Source organism: Equus caballus, chromosome 16, assembly GCF_041296265.1.
Source record: "Equus caballus isolate H_3958 breed thoroughbred chromosome 16, TB-T2T, whole genome shotgun sequence".
Taxonomy (NCBI): Eukaryota; Metazoa; Chordata; class Mammalia; order Perissodactyla; family Equidae; genus Equus; species Equus caballus.
This window is the reverse complement of record NC_091699.1, coordinates 85,560,793-85,578,493: the sequence shown is the minus strand read 5'-3', so window position 1 is coordinate 85,578,493 and position 17,701 is coordinate 85,560,793. Positions and strand designations below refer to the sequence as shown.

Here is a 17,701-nt window from a genome sequence, read left to right as displayed (position 1 = left end):
CACACATGTGCCTACGCAACCCTCTCTGAGCTATGAGGGGAACTCATGGGAGATTTCTTAAATCCTCGGTCCCCTCTTCCCTCTTAGCTATTCAGATGTTTGATTTAAGAACTAGACATGTTTTCTTTGTGTGCTCAGCCCCCTGCTTCAGGAGGGGACATTGCTCAGAGCTGTCCCCAAGGACCTGGGAATGTGGCTGCTGCTTTTCTTAACCTGTGCTTTGTGGCCCTGACTGGCCTGCGTTCAACCTCTCATGTCCCACTGGCCGGAGGCAGGAAGTTGAGTTCTGCCAAGTGTCATCCAAAGAACCACAGAGTGTTTGGGATGGTTTTTGGACAAACTGAAACCCTCCCTTCCTGCACCTCTTTGGGTGTGTTCATTTTCTAGGGCTCTGTAACAGATTACCACAAACTTCGTGGTTTCAAACAATAGAAATTTACTCTCTCACAGTTCTGGAGGCCAAAAGTCTGAAATTAGTATCATTGGGCCAAAATTAGGGTATCAGGAGGGCCACATCCCCTTCGGAGGCCCTGGAGGGGATCTGTTCCCTGCCTCTTCCAGCTTCTGGGAGCTGCTGGCAGCCCTTGGCTTGTGGCTGCCTCACTCCAACCTTCAAGGCCAGCATTTCCAAATTTCTCTCTGCTCCATCTTCACGTGGGCTGTCTGCATGTGTCAAATCTCCCCTTCCCTCCCTCTCGTAAGGACTCATGTGATGGCATCTAGGGCCCTCGGACAATCCAGGATAATGTCATCTCAAGATCCTTAACTTAGTGACATCTGCAAAGACCCTTTCTCCAAATAAGGTCACATCTACAGGTTCCAGGGACTACGACCCCATCTCTTTGGGTGACATTATTCAGGCCCCCACAATGGGATTTTCCAACCTCTCTCCCAAAATACTTTAACTTACTCCTGAGGCACGCTTGATATTTCCTTTGAACTCTTTGGAAGAATGTATTTTCATTCATAAGGAAGGCAGAAATTGATGTTATTTCACTCTGTGCATTGAAAAATGAGCTGGAAAGTCCGGGTCAGACAGAAAATCTCTGGCTGAGGAGCTCCTTAAACTGGAGACGCCGTGGCAGGAACCACACGTACAAGTGCTGCGCGTTAGGTGACAGCCGCACCCGTCTTCCCCTGGTTGTTGGGAGAGATTTCACTGTATGATGGTTTGCATGCCCTGGCCGGAAGCAAGTCCAGAAGCCTGTTCTGCCTTCCCTCCTGCAGGTCAAACCATATCCAAACCATGACATTCGGCTTTTAAATCTGTCCAGAAGATGTGCATACACACGTTCTGCTGTTAAAAACAAGGGAGAGGGTGGCAGTGTTAGGGGCTAAGGCCAGGAGACACGCAGGCCTCTCAGGTGCTTGGGATGTTAAGATCCGAGGGTGAGGTCCCCGTGCACCCGTTTACCTGACCGAGAGCGCTGCGCCTCAGACCCTCCGCCCTCCCTGCGAAAGGCCTGTTACAGTGTTGGACGTGGCCCTGCCATTGCCGTGTGAATGCTAACGTGTTTCACTTCCATTCCCCAATTTCACAGCAGACCTGCGTGCTCATAAATTAAAGTGCATCGCTCAGCATTATCGTGTGCATCCTAGGATTTCGTCCAAAAAGGCCCAAACGACGGGCCATTTCAGCAGAACTCCCTTTGGCCCCTGCCGGTTAACATGTGACAGCGGCTTTGGGACAGCGAGGGGAGAGTGCAGAGCGGCAGGTAGAGAGCAGGCTTCCCTGCGCGGAGCCCTCCCGTGGAGCGGCCCAGGGGAAGGAGCAGGCGAGATGCTGCTGCCTCATTTCAGGCGGAAGGTGGGCGGAGGGGCCGAAACCCGGCGCAAACAGAGGGGGTGATGCATCCGCCTGTCTGACTTCTCAGGAAGAATCTCGAATGTGAATGGCTAGAGTTTAAAAAATAACACATCAATTGAAAAAAGTGAAATAAAGAAGGCCCTGAAGATGGCAGGTTTGGGGCACTGTCTGAGCCGGCGAGGGGAGTTAGAAAGCGCGCCAAAAGGCCCCCCGCCGAGCCAGGTTGCCGCGGGGAAGGGAAATCCAGGGATGCTTTGCTTCCCGGTGGAATAGGCTAAACGCTGTCACTTTTGTCATCCAAATATTGCGTGCACAGGGTTTTTAAAAAATTCAACTAATTCAGAAGGGCTTTTACTAAAAAGTTTCAGCTCCATCTCTACTCCCCTGCCTACCTCCCAAAGGTATACTCTTTAGCCTTTTAAAATTATTTTAGGGGTTAAATGCACAATTCTAAATTCTATCCTGATAGACAGCCATTGAGGCCCGTTATGAAAGACCGATTTCACTCATTCATACTCTGCACCCTACCCTTCCTCCTTCCTCTCCTTTTCATGGTTCTGTTATTTTTTATTCTTTTATTGGTTACCTTTTTACTTTAGATAATAGACTTCTATCTCTTGAGTCACAGATGGTGAATTGCTTACTTAATATCCATTCCTCCCTTCTTCTTTACAAACAAACTCAGTTTGTTGAAAGCAGCAATGCGCCATCTAAAAAAACTACACTTCTCAGTTTTCATTGTGATAGGGAGAGTCATGTCACTGTGTTCTGGCCAGTGAGATGTAAGCAGAAGTTGCTGTGTAGGACTTCAGGAAAGCTCTTTATAAGGAGGCCGATTCAGCAGGTAGGCCTCTATTGCCTTTCTCCCCTCTTCCTCCTTCTTACTTGGAACACAGATATGATGGCTGGAGCTGCAGCAGCCATCATGTGACCATGAGACAGTCTTGAGGGTCGATGAAAGGTATGTTCTAAGAATGACAGAGAAGTCTAGAGGGGTCCTGGGATATTGATGACATCAAAGCTGCTGTACTGTCCCTGAACTGCCTACCTTCCACTTCATTTTATGGGAGAGAATTTTATGTCCTATCTTGTTTAAAGCACTATTTCCCCATATCGCTTACTCACAACCAGATCTGTTTCTTGTTCCTAAACTGTGGTATCTTGACTCTCCATGAAGTAAGAGGAAAATATTGGTGCTTCTCCCCTTCTTTCCATCATTCTTTCCCCCAACCACTGCCTCTCTGGTAGCTGTATTCTTACGTTGCCAAGGGTGTTCGTGTTAACCTTCTGTTCTGTATTCACAATTAAGCCTTCTGAGCCTTTCACTAGACTGACTGTAAAAGTTGACCATTAAATAGCATTTAAATCATTTTACCCATGTAAATGTTCACTCCAGGGTCAAGTAGCCCTGGACCACCCAAAGGGAAACTTCTAATATCAGGGTCAAATGAGCTTGCTTTTATCATATTCCATCAAGGGCTTAAAATTGTCACATTTTAATATACATTATTTTTGGACCGTGTTATATAGTTTTTGTTTTACTTGGATTTTTTGTTTTTTTGGTTATACTTGAGAGAGAAATGCTTCACTGTAATCTCAGTTTACCCAACCTCTCCAACATTTACCTTTTCTCTCAGAGGCCCAGCTTTTCTTCTTCTGCCCCAGGCCGTTGCTCTGCAGCCAGTGCATTCTCATCCTGGCTCCACCAGCCTCATGGGTCAGATCCATGGTCTTCTACTTCAGTGGGTTTTCTTCCTGGTTTTGCTGGAACACACCCTCAAAGAACTTGTTAAGAAACAGTACTTGAGGGGCCAGCCCTGTGGCCTAGTGGTTAAGGTCAGAACGCTCCACTTCAGCAGCCAGGGTTCACTTCCCAGGCACAGACCTACACCACTCGTTGGAGGCCATGCTGTAGCAGCAACCCCCGTACACAATGGAGGAAGCCTGACATGGATGTTTAGCAGGGCGAATCTTCCTCAGCAAAAAAAGAGTATCCGAGAGGTAAACTTTGAGCCCATTCATATCTAAAAATGTATGCATTCCATCCCGGTACTTAACTGAGAGCCTAGCCAGTAGAGAATTCCAGATTCAGTCATCTTCTCTCAGAAGCCTGCAGGCGTTGCTGGTTATCTTTTGCATCTAATGTTGCAAATGACAGGTCAGACGCCAGTCTGATTTTCATTCATTTGTCTGTGAACTTTCTTCTTCTTAGTCCTTAGAAATCTTTAGCACCTTTTCTTTATTCTTGGTGTTCTGATATTTCAGATCAAGTGTATTATCAATTAGGTTGATTTTGGTTGCAAGCAACAGGACATCAACTCACACTTGCTTAATATTAAAAAGAGGAGTTACTGGCTCAAGAAATTGCAATGACCAGGTGGGACTGACTTCAGGAGCAGGTCAGTCAGGGCTCTGGCTCGGTTTCTCTGTGATTCTCTTGGTTTAGGCAGCTGGGTAGGTCTCAAAACAATCCTGATAGAACAGAAAACAAGGAATCCAGGCAGAGGTTGATGACCCATGCAGCACAGTGGGAGCCTGGCATCAGAGAAGGCTCACCAAAGGAGCCCTCTTATTTTAAAATGTTAATTCTGGTAAAATACTTACAACATAAAATTCACCATCTTAACTTCTTTTCAGTATGCAATTCAGTAGTGTTAAGTACATTCACACAGTTACACAACCATCTCCAAAACGCTTTCATCTTGCAAAACGGAAACTATACCCACTGCAAACTCCCCATGCCCCCTCCCCCCAGCCCCTGGCAACCACACTTCTACTTTGGTCTCTATGATTTGACTGCTCTAGGAAGCTCGTACAAGTGGAAATAGGCAGTATTTGTCTTTTTCTGATTGGCTTATTTCACTTAACATAATGTCCTCAGGGTCCATGTTGTAGCGTGTGTCAGCACGTGGCCCTTCCTTTGAGGGCCAAATAATAGTCTACTGTATGTATATACCACATTTTGCTTATCTGCTCACCCCTTGAGGGCGATTGGTTACTTCCACATTTTAGCTGTTGTGAGTCATGCTGCTATGAACATGAGTGAACCAATATCTCTTTGAGACTTTGCCTTCAATACTTTCAGGTATATACTCAGAAGTGAAATTGCCAGATCATATGGAAATTCTATTGTTAATTTTTAGAGGAATTGCCTTACTGTTTTCCACGATGGCTGTGCCATTTCCTATTCTCACCAACAATGCACGAGGGTTCCAATTGCTCCACATCCTCTCCAACACTTATTTCTGTATTTTTGATAGCAGCCATCCTAATGGGTGTGAGGTAGAATCTCATAGTTTGGATTTGCCTTTCCCTAGTGATGTTGTTCATCTTTTCATGTGTTTGTGGGCCATTTGTATATCTTCTTTGGAGAAGCGTCCATGCAAGTCCTGTGCCTGTTTTTTAATCAAGTTGTTTTGTTGTTGATTAAGGAGACCTTCCCTGTTGACCTAATACGTGCTGAGTGCCAGGGTTTCTGAGAAACAGAGTTTCATGGATAGAAACGGGTAGAGAGGGCGTTCCAGGCGGCGGGATCAGCAGGAGCAGAGGCACAGAGACGACGTGCGGCTGTGTTCAGGCTTCCTCTAGTCACCGGGCTGTGTTGGGCCATAGGCACAGATAGGCAAGCAACCAGCACCAAAGCAGGAGAGGCGCAGCTGTGCCCACCCGGGGAGAGCAGGACCGAGGAGGGTATCCTCCGGGGGGCCGTCCCCCCGACACAGCTCTGCCCTCAGAGGTCCCTGCAGTGCCGTGGGGACAGTGACAGCAGTTGAAGGGACTCTGTTCACAGGCTCAGGAGGCAGCCTCCCCTGAGATTAGGTCGTGAGGTCACAGTGTCAACCAAAAATCGTGTTTTCAAAATAGTCCCTAAAAAACTCCCAGTGCAGTGCCACGTTGGGGCTCAGCATGCCTGCCCCGGCCAGGGCCCGCCCAGCGGGATTTCCTAGGGCGCAGGCGCAGTCTCTCTCCAGCGGTAGCCCAGATGAAGATGCTGCCTCGCCGTTGGGGACCACCTTCTGCAGAAAGTGCTTGTCTTCACACACCGGAACCACGCTTGGCCCACAGAAGTGCACACACGTGAGGGCAACGGAAGCACCGAGGCCCCCTGAGGTCTATCTGTGTGGATGCTTCGGGCCTCAAGTAACCGAATATCTGGCCAGCAGCAGCCGCAGCGATAAAGACATTTTAGCACCTCTGGTAACGAAGTCCAGAGAAAGGCAGTACCCAGGCTAATGCAGCGACTTAATGAGACCGTCCCTGGGTTGCCCTTCATCTCGGGTCCTCCCTTCGTGGTGACAGGAGGGCTGTGCAGCCCCAGGCGTCACATCCCTACCCCACAGCGTCCAGGGCAGGGAGGGCAGAAGGAGGGCAGCTTCATCGCCGCTCTGTCACGGGGCAGGAAAACTTTTCCTGGAGGCCTCCAGGCGCTTCCTCTCACATCTCATTGGCCAGGGCCGGGTCACGTGCCCACACCTGGCCAATCACGGCAAAGGGGGTGGCCCGCCGTTGCGGGCGGGAGCTGTGGTTTCTGTCAGGATCTGCGCCCTCGTCCCTGAAGCTGAACGAAATCAGGGTTCATTAGCAAGGAGGAAGAGGCATCCCTGTGACGCAGGAAGGACCAGCAGGTTCTCTGCCACGTCACACGCCCTCTGGAACGTCTGCTCGTGGAGGACAGTGAGCTTAAATCATCTCATTTTGGCTACGTTTTCTTTTGCACTGAAATTCCTATTTTATTGATGTAGTGAGACCGGCCCATGCGGGAGATTTCACAGAGCTAGAGGCCTGTGGGATGAAGACCCGCTGTCTTAATTTTGGAGCTGATACTCCAGATGCCCGAGTCTGGCCTTACCCCGGCCTCGGGCGTGGGACGCTCTCTCTAGTTCCTCCGGCCTGACTGCCCTCCAGCTCTGCCCCTTGACCCGGAGTCCCGGCTCTGCCTGGTCCCTGGGGCCAGACCCTCCCCGCCTCAGCCTCTGGGCAGCCTCTCTGCTCCAGCTGCCGGGAGCCCCGTGCTGTGGCACGCACCCTCGTAGATCACTATGGGTCACTACTGCCAAAGTGTGCCAGATAAATACCATTAGTTCTCCAGAAATCAGAGAAGGAAGTTCACCTCTTTTCTGGTTTTTTAATTCATACGTGGGGGAGAAGGTCAACAGTTGGTCCTGAGTTTGTAGGAGGGAGCCTGGTGCAGGTCAGCAGGGTTGTTGTGTTTGACCTGCTGGTAGACATGTTGGGCTTCTTAGACTGCCCCAGCCCAGGCTCCGGTGGGCTGGAACACTGGCTTCATTACATCCCTGATCCTGTACTGTGCAGGGCTGGGTGCCCTCAGACAAATAGTGGCTTCATTTGGCCTCCTCGTGCAGGAACAGGTGAATCTGTCACAGACAGGGGTGTCTTTACACAGGGTTAGCACACGTGAATCCTATTCCCTGACTCTGCCGTGGAAGCGTCCTCCTTCTCTTAAAGCTGTGTAGGAGGTGTAGTCTGATGTGTCTCTTCAGTCCATCTTCACAGCACCTCCATGCGTGAGTGTTAGGTTATCCTCATTTTATAGAGGACTGAAGGGCTTGTTCAAGGGCACAGAGCTTGAAAATGCCAAGCTTTTTCTCTTCGAGGTCCCCCAAATGCAAGCATTGGCAAGCTTGGTTGAAGGCCAGAAGAAGTGGCCCTTGCCCTTCACTGTTTTCGTGCACAGATCCTTGTGTGCATGAGAAATGTGAGCCTATGCATGGGCTTTGGTGGGGACATGGACAGGCCATGTTCTGCCAGTCCTGCTAGTGGGTTCTGAAGCAGTAGCTGAGGGAAGAAACAAAAAAAGTTTGTCTTTTTAAGAATCTTTGGGACTGCCCTTCTCTCTATAACTGCCCACCATTTGGGCCTAATTTCCGGCCAACTCAAAAGCTATTATGTATAACATTAAATATATCTTGGATGAACTTGGTTAAAATTTTTAATTAATCATAGCTGCAAACCTGGCTCAGGTCTGTTCTGGCTTCATAGATCACTGCTCGCATTTGCAGTTATCTGCTCATGACCGTGGCAGGCCTGCTTGTAGCTCGATAAAGAAGGGAAGATGGGCTGCTTAGCTTATAATTGTGGAGTAAGTTATATTACATGAGATGTAATGGAAAAGGTTGCTGTGGACTTGGTGATATGCTCAGTGAAATTGTCGAGAGAACACCTATCCTTGAGCAGCAAGTCTCTTGCCTGCATCTCCCCTGCTGTGGTTCACTGGGCCTCACTGGTCTGTTCTGCCTTCATGGAGAGCCTGGCCAGCTTCCCACCTTTCCAGCTATTTCAGGATCTCCCTGTCATCTTCCACTTGCCTTGAGGAACTTGATAGCGGTGGCAGCTTGTTTTCTTTTTTAGTGAATGAATGAACAAGCAAGCTAAAACAAAGTTGCCTTCTTTGTTAGAATTTTTATATTTGATTTTAGGGCTGGTCCTCAAATTCAGTGCAAGGGGACTTTAGGATAGAACGGAAAGCAGTTGGACGGAGGAGACACCAGGAGAGGGTTGGAAGGTAAATGAGGCTGGTGAAACAGGTTATGACCAGATTATAAGGGGCCATGGATGCCACCCTAAGGAGTTTCAGCATTATCCCGAATGCAATTGTGTGGCAGGAGATCAAGCAGAGAATTGGATGTTCATGTTAAAAGATCCCTTGGGCAGCTGAGTGGAGGACAGTCCGCTCAGAGGAGGTGAGACTGGAGACCAGACAGGTAAGAGTGCATTCAGGTCCAATTGAGAAATAATGAGCCCTAATCCAAGGCAATGACTGTGGAATTTGAGAGAGAGAGATGGATAATAAAGATATTGCAGAGGTGGAACTGACAGTCTGTCAAGGCAAGGGAGAGGGAAGCCCACATGGCTGCCACTTTTGCGGTTTGAGCACTGGAAGGGCTGTGGTGCTATCCCCTGCCAAGATCATGGACAGTTCTGCATTTTGCTGCCCTACAGGGAAGCTCCCAGGGCTGTAGAGGAGGTGAGACTGCTTTCCCAACACTAACTGTGGCTACTTGCCCACTGCTGGACTGGAGCAGGGCCCTGGGCATGCACCCTGGATTAGGCATGGGCAGAGGCGGGGAGAGAGAGGACAGAGGAATCCAATGATACATCTGAGGTGGGAATCAGGAATCAGGATCCTGGATGGGGCCCCACCAAGGCAGCAGACACAATTTATGGGGTGAGAGCAGAGTTCCCCCAACATGGAATGGGCACGTAACGGGAACATGAAATAAACCTTTGTTGTTTTAAGCTACTAAGATTGGGGGCGGGGGGTGTCTGTTAATGCATCTCACCTGCGCTCTCCCGACTGCTACACTCAAGGTCAGTAGTTAGGAAGTGCTAGCTGTCTTTGAATCCATGTCTGTCTGGCTTGTTATCAAGCCAGTACCAGGTGGCTATTTGTGGACTCGTAGAGGCCCATAAGCAAGGTCAGGACCAGAGCTGTAAATTTGAATGTCATCAACACAAAGGTGGTAGGGACTGGAGAGAAAGGCATAAGGATTTAGTCTGTGGCCTTTGGGGTGAGGCTTCTTTCTCTCCTGAGTGTTTATGGTCGGCTCCACGTGGCCTGCTGCTAAGTAGGACATCACTGCTGCCTGCCAGGCCTGGTGGTTCAGGGACGCTGGCTTGAGCTTGTTGACAGCTGCACACTCATAATGTTGCTAAAAACTTTATCAACTCTGAAGCCTGGAAATAGCCCAAGCGATTTGAGGTTTTGCTCACTTGTAAATGTTTGAGTATTGTGTCCACAATTGCAAATTGAGTAACTCAATTTTGAGGCACAGCTGTTATTTGGAAAAGACCCATCTAGGAACACAAACTCCTTGCAAAATGATTGTGCTTCATTTTTGTCAAGTATCGGCAAGCCATTAAACTGCCAAGCCATATGGCAAATGCCCACTTGAAGCAGAGTGCGACAGTGCACCATAATGAATCTGTTTTTGGGGCAAGGAGATAGGGCCGAGCCTGGTTTTTGTGATCTACAGAAAAGCAGATTCGCTGCACCACATTTCAGCCTTCTAGAGTCCTGAGTAAGGAATTTTCTTCCCATGAAAAATTCATATAAAAAATTAAGTTACGGTAGATTTTTTTCTTAGGTGTATTTTCCCTTTCAACCAATATCCATTTGAGTTTCTGCATATAAAATAGGTTTAACTGGAGCAATAGAAACTTCTAAAAGTTTTCACACTTTTCATCCCTTTATATCCTAATTCAATAAACATTCATTAGGTGTCAGTATATCAGTTAGAATTAGATTTAGCTACATATTACAGAAAAGTAGAAAACAATGAAAGATTATGTCTCCCTCAGGTAAAAGAAACCTGGAGGTCAGCAGTCCAGGGCTGGTGTAACAGCTTCAGGGTCATCAGGGTCTTGCTTTCTCTTGGCTTCTTCACTGTCAAACCTGGAGTTGATCCTTGTCCTCAGGGTCCAATATAGCTGCCATACTCCAGCCATCACATTCTAGACAGCAGGAGTGGAGAAGAGGAGAAAGGTGTGCCTTTCCCTTTTAAAGAGAGTTCCTGGAAGTGTCACCTAACACTTCTATTCATAGATCACTGGCCAGACCTTGGTCACATGGCCTCACTCTGCTGCAAAAGACTGAGGTATGTGGCAATACACCCAGCTAAAGACAGAGATTCTGTTACTAAAGAGGAAGGCAGAATGGATATTGAGAGGTTGCCAGCAAAATCTGCCCTACCTGAGGACCTGGATGTTTATTCTTCCTGCTAGATTGTAACCTCCTTGAGGACAGGGGCCAGGTTTTATTTATCCCAGTACCTCCAAGGCACTAGCACAATGGTTGGTAGGTTGTGATGTTAATTATCTGCTGCTTTGTGCGCCTCACAGCAGACCCAGGTGCTGCTCCTCACCTTCGCCCCCTCTTCTGCCTTCTTTGTTTCAAGGTGGCAAGTCAGCTGTGATTTGGGGCATATTTATTCTTCATCATCAGAAGTATTTCTACCAGAATGGCATTAAACTCCCTGTTTCTCTGTTTCTCAGTATTGACTCTTAGTTCTAGGAACAAGTGTTGCTTAGAGCCAGGTTGTTACGGTTGGAGCTGGATGGAAGTCTATGGCAGTGGTGTGTGGGAGTGGCCTCTCTCTTGAGCATTCTTCTGCAGTAACATCTCCCAGGCCAAGCTAGTCAGAGCGAGCTGCCTAAGAGGCAGGAGGATGCTGATGTGCTCCTAAGGGCTGCCAGGTTTTGATCATGGATGACTCCAAAACGGTGGGGCCTTTTTCAAACAAGATAAATAAGCATATGGAAGTAAATGTGGTCATGGTGAATTCTGTTTCAAACGTAATGAAAGGAAAGAGACAAGAGCTAATGCTTCTGGGAGAACCCCCTATGGGCCAGGTACTGTGCTAGGTGGGTCAGTTCCAGTAACTCTCATGACAGCCCTAGGTGGATGTGACTTATCTCCATTTCCGTGTGGCCCACTGAGGCTGGGGAGAATTTGGTTAGACTCTTCACCAGAATGCAAGCACACACTCTTCCCTTCCAGGCACGTTGAATCAGCATCGATGTGTATAAAGTTTTTAGGACAGTGACTCAGTAAGCCAGAAGAATCGAAATTAGTCCCCAGTCCTGAGTGTGGGCTTACAAGAGACCTCGTCCCATTCCTTGTGCTCCTTCACGTCTTTTGAAAGTTCTCAGAACCGAAGAGCCAGGCTGCCTGCTTTCCTGGGCATCTGACAGTTAGGACGAGAGCTTAATTGGCATGTTTGTTTCCTCCAAGGAGTGGCTGGCAGAGGGTCCTCATACCGACAAAGAAGGCTCACTTTGCTTTTGTTCCTAGCAGCACTGTGTGCCCATAGCAATAGCGGGTGAAGCCAACAAAGCTGAAAAGGGAAAGTGCCCAGAGTTCGCAGGAACGTTGATTGCCCTGGAGAAGTTGACGCCCTCACACAGATGGAAATGATTTCCCCGGGTCCTGAAAAATGTGCTCGTCAATCCCACAAATACAAACTGCATCTCTTGTTTTCTTTAAGATGAGGAGTCCGGTCAAGAGGTCTGTGTAATGGAAGATGTTTGCAGAATCCATTTCCATTCTGCCTGAAGCCATCTGCTTTATGTCTATAATAAACAGGGATGTTTTCAGCCATTTTCCCAGGCCAGCCCGTTAGAGGCGCTCACCACAGGGGAAGGTAAATTGCCTGCCTCCTGGGCGATGAGCGTTAGCACATTACATCTGCAGGGACGGCACTTAACCTTCCCGTTTGCCTCTCCGTTCTGTGTCTCTGCCACGGCCTGTGACAAATGGGCCAAGGGGTGCATGCTTAGTTAGGATTTACTACCTGTGGGGCATTGGCCAGCATCCCATTACCTGGGGATTGAATGGTGAAAGGCTGGCAGCAGGAAAGGCCATCCTCTGGAAAGCTAGGGACCACCTGACCCTCACCAGGCAGAGGATTCTTGGAGTGGCCATCCTGGGGCTTCCTGATGCAAAGAGAATTTGAGAGCTCTTTCCTAAACAGAAATATGAGTAAGTCACCCCCCTGTTTAAAATCCTCAGAGGTTCCTCATTGACAGTAGGATAAAATCTAGACCCCTTGGGGGCCTGTGTGATCCTTACACCCTCTGCAGCCTCGTTGTAGTCTACCCATATGTCAGCTCATACCCACACACGGCCACATTAACGTGCATAGTTCATCACCCACGTTAGGTGGGGTTTCTGGACCTTTGCAATGCTGGCTGCTGTATCCAGCATACCCTTTAACATCCTCACAGGCTCAGTTCCTGCACCTTCCCGCCCCAGCTTGAAGGTCGCTTCAGAGAACTGGCCCCTAAATAGGGGAGTGTATGAGTTTCTACAGCTGCTGTAACAAATTGCTACAAATTATTGGCTTAAAACAGCACCCTTTTATCTTTTTACAGTAGTGGAGGTCTGAAGTCTGGAATCAAGCTGTCGGGGGAGCTGCAGTCCTTCTGCAGGCTCTAGCCGAGAGTCTGTTTCCTGCCGATTCCTGCTTCTAGAGGCTGCTTGCGCTGTGGGGGTCACAGCCCCTTCCTCCATCTTCAAAGCCAGCAGCATCAGATCCTCTCTCCTTTCTGATCGCTGCTTTGGTCCTCATGTCTTTCTTTATCTATCTGACCCTCCTGCCTCTCTCTTATTAGGACCCTCGTGATAAAGTTGCACCCAGCTGAATAATTCAGGATATTTCAAGTTCCTTAATTTAATCACATCTGCATAGTCCCTTTGCCTGTTAAAGCGGTAGCTGGGGACCTGTAATCCTCTAGGGCAGAGGGATGACCTTGGTCAGTGTGCAGGAGGCCAGCATGTCCTTGTGGATGAGATCACAGCACTGAAGGTGGCACAGCAGGGCAGGAATGCCTGGTTTGATTTCAGTCTGAGCTGGGTGGAGTGGAGTCTTGGGGAGGGGTCTTAAGTGCCTCTAGGAAGCTAGAAGGGTCAGTTTATATCTCTGACAGAACCAAAGAGAGGAGGTAGCCGTCTGAAAAGGATGGTGCTTGTTGAGGACAGTCACTGGTTCTCTCATTCATTCCACATCCATTTCCTGAGTGTCTGTGCTAGGCACAAGGCAGGAGGTGAGGGGACCAGATGAATAAGAAGCCACAATATGGGAGTTCATCTTCTCCTTGGGGAAGAGCGACATGGAAACAAAGCCGTGGCAGCTCTGTGGTTGCTGAAAGAAGAAAGTGATAAAGTGTGTAACAGGGACAATTAGCACGGTTGGTGAGGGTGGCACTGAGCAAAGACTCCAAGGAGAACACTTTGCAGGCGTGGGTGAGGAGGGCGTCCAGGTGGTCGGAACAGCATTTGCAGAAGCAAGGAGAAGGGAGCAGTGTGTTGTGTCTGAGCAGCCGGATGAAATTCTGTCTGGATGACTGTCAAGTGGGAGGTGGTCAGCTGGAGGGGGCAGGGCCAGAGGTGGAAACTGTTTGCCTTGTCTGCAGTTTGGTGATAAATTCCAAGAAGGCTGGATGCTGTCTTCTCAACTTATTAAATCCTTCCGCAGCAATTATCACTCACTCTATGGACCTCCATTTAATGAGTATTAATGAAAAGCCTTTCCCAGTAGCAAAAGTTTCCCACACTTGCTTTGTCTTGCTGGATATTATTAGATGACGGGGCACATGAGTCACTTTCATGGCGTGCATGTGGCCTTCTGTCTGATGAGACTGACAGTCAAATGGAAGCCTGGTTTGTTCTCCTGGTGGACCCCTGGAGAGAGCCCATTTCAGCCTTCTCCTTGTTTCTCTGGGTTTAGTTGAAGTGAGTGAGAGTATACAGTGATGGAGACGCACTGACCTCATGCCTGAGCCTGAAATGTGTGATCACTGCCTCCTCCCACCGAGCTGTGGCTCGGACAGGGTGGTGCACTATGTGGACAGTGGCCCTGGGTGCCCACGGCAAGGAAAGAAAGGAAACACAGACACTTACTCAATCTCATTTATTCTTCTTCCCAACACCACACTTCCCTGCCTTTGATGCCACCATTCAAATGAATGTTCAAATTTACAGTTTCTGGGAACTTTTGGAAAAATGGAGCAAAACCCCAGGTTACCTGAGATGCTGTAGTTACATGTTTTAAAGGCTCTAAAAAACTGTACTTTCTCAAAATGAAATAGAACTTTGAAAGGCTTCATAATAGTTGTGAAAAACAACCCACCTCTTCATTTACATACTTCACAAGGCTGCTCTTGCAAATAGCTCAGCGCACTCTGCAATAATATCTCATCAAATCTTCCACCTCCCTAGGAGAAGCGAGCAGCAGTGGCTGGCAGCCTGCCTTGTTCTCACGCGGTAGGGTGTGCCTGCCACCTCAGGAAGCTCAGAGAAGCCACAGCCACTAGGTCCAGAGGCTTTCATCTTCACACTGTTGCCCAGCATACATCCAGAATGACTTCTCTACGTTTGGAGGTGCATGAGGCCCTCCCACTGCTGGGACTCTGGTCCGCTCTCCAGCCACCCAGAGCCCTTTTCAGTCTTCACCGAGCCCTCCTCTGGGCCAGGCTCTGTGCTTGGGGCTGAGATCCAGAGATGAAGAAAACGGCACTCCTGCTGTTAAGGGGCTTACTGTCTGATGGGTAGGAAAGACACAAGAGCAGGTTTTTCCAATAGAATGTGATATGTGATTGATTACAGGTAGGTCAGAGATCAGCTAACCCAAGCTAGGTGTCAGAGAAGCCATCTTGGCAGCCTTCTACACTGTCAGCTCCTGGATGGTTGTGTCCTCAACTATGTGGCAGACACTATGGATTAGCTAGTCCCAACTCCCTTTCCCTTGCTGCTTCCCCCTGGAGAGGCTGCAAAGCTAAATACTTGCTTTTCCAGCCTCCCTGTTAGCGCAAGTGGCCATATGACCTAGTCCTGGCCAATGAGACAGAAGCAAAATCAGTGGGGGGCGGTTTCTGAAAAAGCTTTTATTTTCTTGAGTAAGAGGGATGCCAGTCTAGTATAGTGCCTTTCTCTTTCGTGGCTTGATGGTAATCACGATGGCTTTAGCTACAGCAGCAATCTTGTGACCATGAGGGAAAAGCTGAGAGACTTGTAGGTCATTGTTGAGCCAGTGATCCAGTGCCAGCAGCTGCCTATTTCTAGACTTTTTGTAATGTGAGAAACAAACTCCATTTGTTTAACCCACTGAGGTTAGGCTTCTGAGACTTGCAGTCAAATGCATCCCTAATTGATACAGGCACCTAGCAGGCAGTCAAGATATAGTGATTGACATCATAAATAATGTGATCACCTGAGTTGAGTCGTAACAGATTGGAGTGTCCTGGGGGTATTCCAGTTGGAAGAAACCAAAATAGCATGTACAAAATCTTAAAGCAGGAATCCATGAGGAGCTCACAAAGAAACCACTGACAAGTAGTTCATTGTTGCTAGAGTATAAAATACGAGGCAGGCAGTCGTTGGATATAAGTCTGGAGGAGCAGACAACAAGGGCTAGATTAAAACAGTTTCCTTAGATGCAAAGAGGGTCCCAGGTTCCAGTGACTGAGAACTCTCCATTTTACCCCAGAACTGCAGGGTTACAGCCAAGGCCACCATAACAAGAGGAGTAAGAAAGGAAGAGAATGCATTCCTCCGTTGGTCCCTGTGTAAGTTATGTTGTTGCATTACAAATTCCTCCAAAACCTAGCAGCTTAAAACAACCCACACTTATTATCTCACAGTTTCTGTGGGTCAGAATCTAGATGTAGCTTAACTGAGTCTTCTGGCTCAGAGTCTCTTACAAAGCTGCAATCAAGGTGTTCACAGGGCTGCAGTCTGATCTGAAGCCTCAACTGGCGAAAGATCCACTTCCACGTTCACTCACATGGTTCTTGGCAGGATTCAGTTTCCTCATGGGCTCTTGGAGGTCTCCTTTAGTTCCTTGCCCTGTAGGTTTCCCCATGAGTCAGCTCGCAACAGGGCAGCTGACTTTATCAGAGTGAGCAAGTGAGAAAGCAAAAGAGGGAACAAGAGGGAAGCCAGAGTTCTTTTCGTAACCTTCTCTCAGAAGTGGAATCCCATTCCATTGCTGTATTCTGTTCATCAGAAGCAAGTTACTCGGTCCCGCCCACACTCAAGGGTTGGGGGGTTGGTCTACAGGTGAATATTAAGAGGTGAAGACCATCGGGAGTCATTTTAGAAGCTGCCAACCACAAGCACAATGCCCGCTCCTTTCTCCTTCTCCCTTGTCAGCAGCGGCAGCAGCGTTGTCATCATTGTCATCATTGTCATCATCATCACCACAGCCACAGTGATTATTTTTTAAATGCTTCTTATGCACCAGAAACTTTCCATACATAGTTCATTTATCCTCCTGACAACCTTATAAGAGTAATATTATCCCCATCTTGCATATGAGGAAACTGAGGCTGAGAGAGAGACTATGATTTGCCCCAGATCACATAGCCAGTCAGTGGTAGAACTAGGAGTCCAGCCAAGACCTAACTCCTGTGGAGCTCTTCACCACAACTCCAGGAGGCAGTGTCTCAGAGGCAGGAGAGCCATGTCTGCCAGCCTGTCCTGGAGCCCAGGCTGTTTTCTGCTTTTCATTAACCTCACTCTGGTGGTGAAAGCCACCGAGTAGGGTGACAAGAGGGTGGGCTGGACCCTCTCAAAATGCTTGGGTTTCAGATAAAGGACAATGAGTGAAATCAGGAAAGATCTATAAATTAGATAATAGTCCTGTAACAATGTTAATTTCCTGATTTTAATCACTGCTCTGCAGTTATATGAGAATGTGTCTTTGTTTTTAGAAAACACATACTGAATTATTTAGAGGCAAAGAGGTATTATGTCTACAGCTTATTCTCAAATGTTTGAGACAAAAATATTTATAGGTATATACAAATGTGTGTGTGTGTATGGAGAGAGAGAATGAAGACAAAGTAACTGTGGTAAAGTGTTGACCTTTGGGGAATCTGGGTAAAGAGTATATAGGAATTCTTTGTACAAGTTTTGCAACATTTTTTATGTCTGAAATTATTTTTAAATAAGTTTTTACAAGTACCAGTCTACTCTGGGACCTTGTGAGTTCTATTTTCACTATCAGAGATGACATTATGGGGGTCTTACATACCTCCTTTTGACCCCCAGGTGACCCATCAGAGCACATGGAGGGTGTAGAGGTGATGAGCAGAATATGGTCTCTAGGGCCAGGCTGCCTGGGTTCCAGTCCTGGCCCTGCAGCTGCAAGGGTCCCTGAGCCATATAAGTCACCAGACAGGGTTGAGTTGAAAGGATTTGGTGAGACAAGGATATACCTTGGCACAGTTCCTGGCCTGTGGTGAGCCCTCCATAAACATTGTTATTGTTATTGTTACCTCAGTCATGTTACAGGTGAGAAGTAATGGCGTGTGTGTGGTTCAGAGACACTGATCTGGATAATTGGCTTGGTGCCAGCTCCCTGATGTGAGTTTTTC

The 17,701-nt window shown here is 48.0% G+C and overlaps 1 protein-coding gene across 5 annotated transcripts in view; it reads left to right on the top strand.

Annotated features, from left to right (window-relative positions):
* Nucleotides 1-17,701, top strand: part of NMNAT3 (nicotinamide nucleotide adenylyltransferase 3) — a 116,373-nt gene that overhangs the window by 30,696 nt on the left and 67,976 nt on the right. The window lies entirely within an intron of this gene.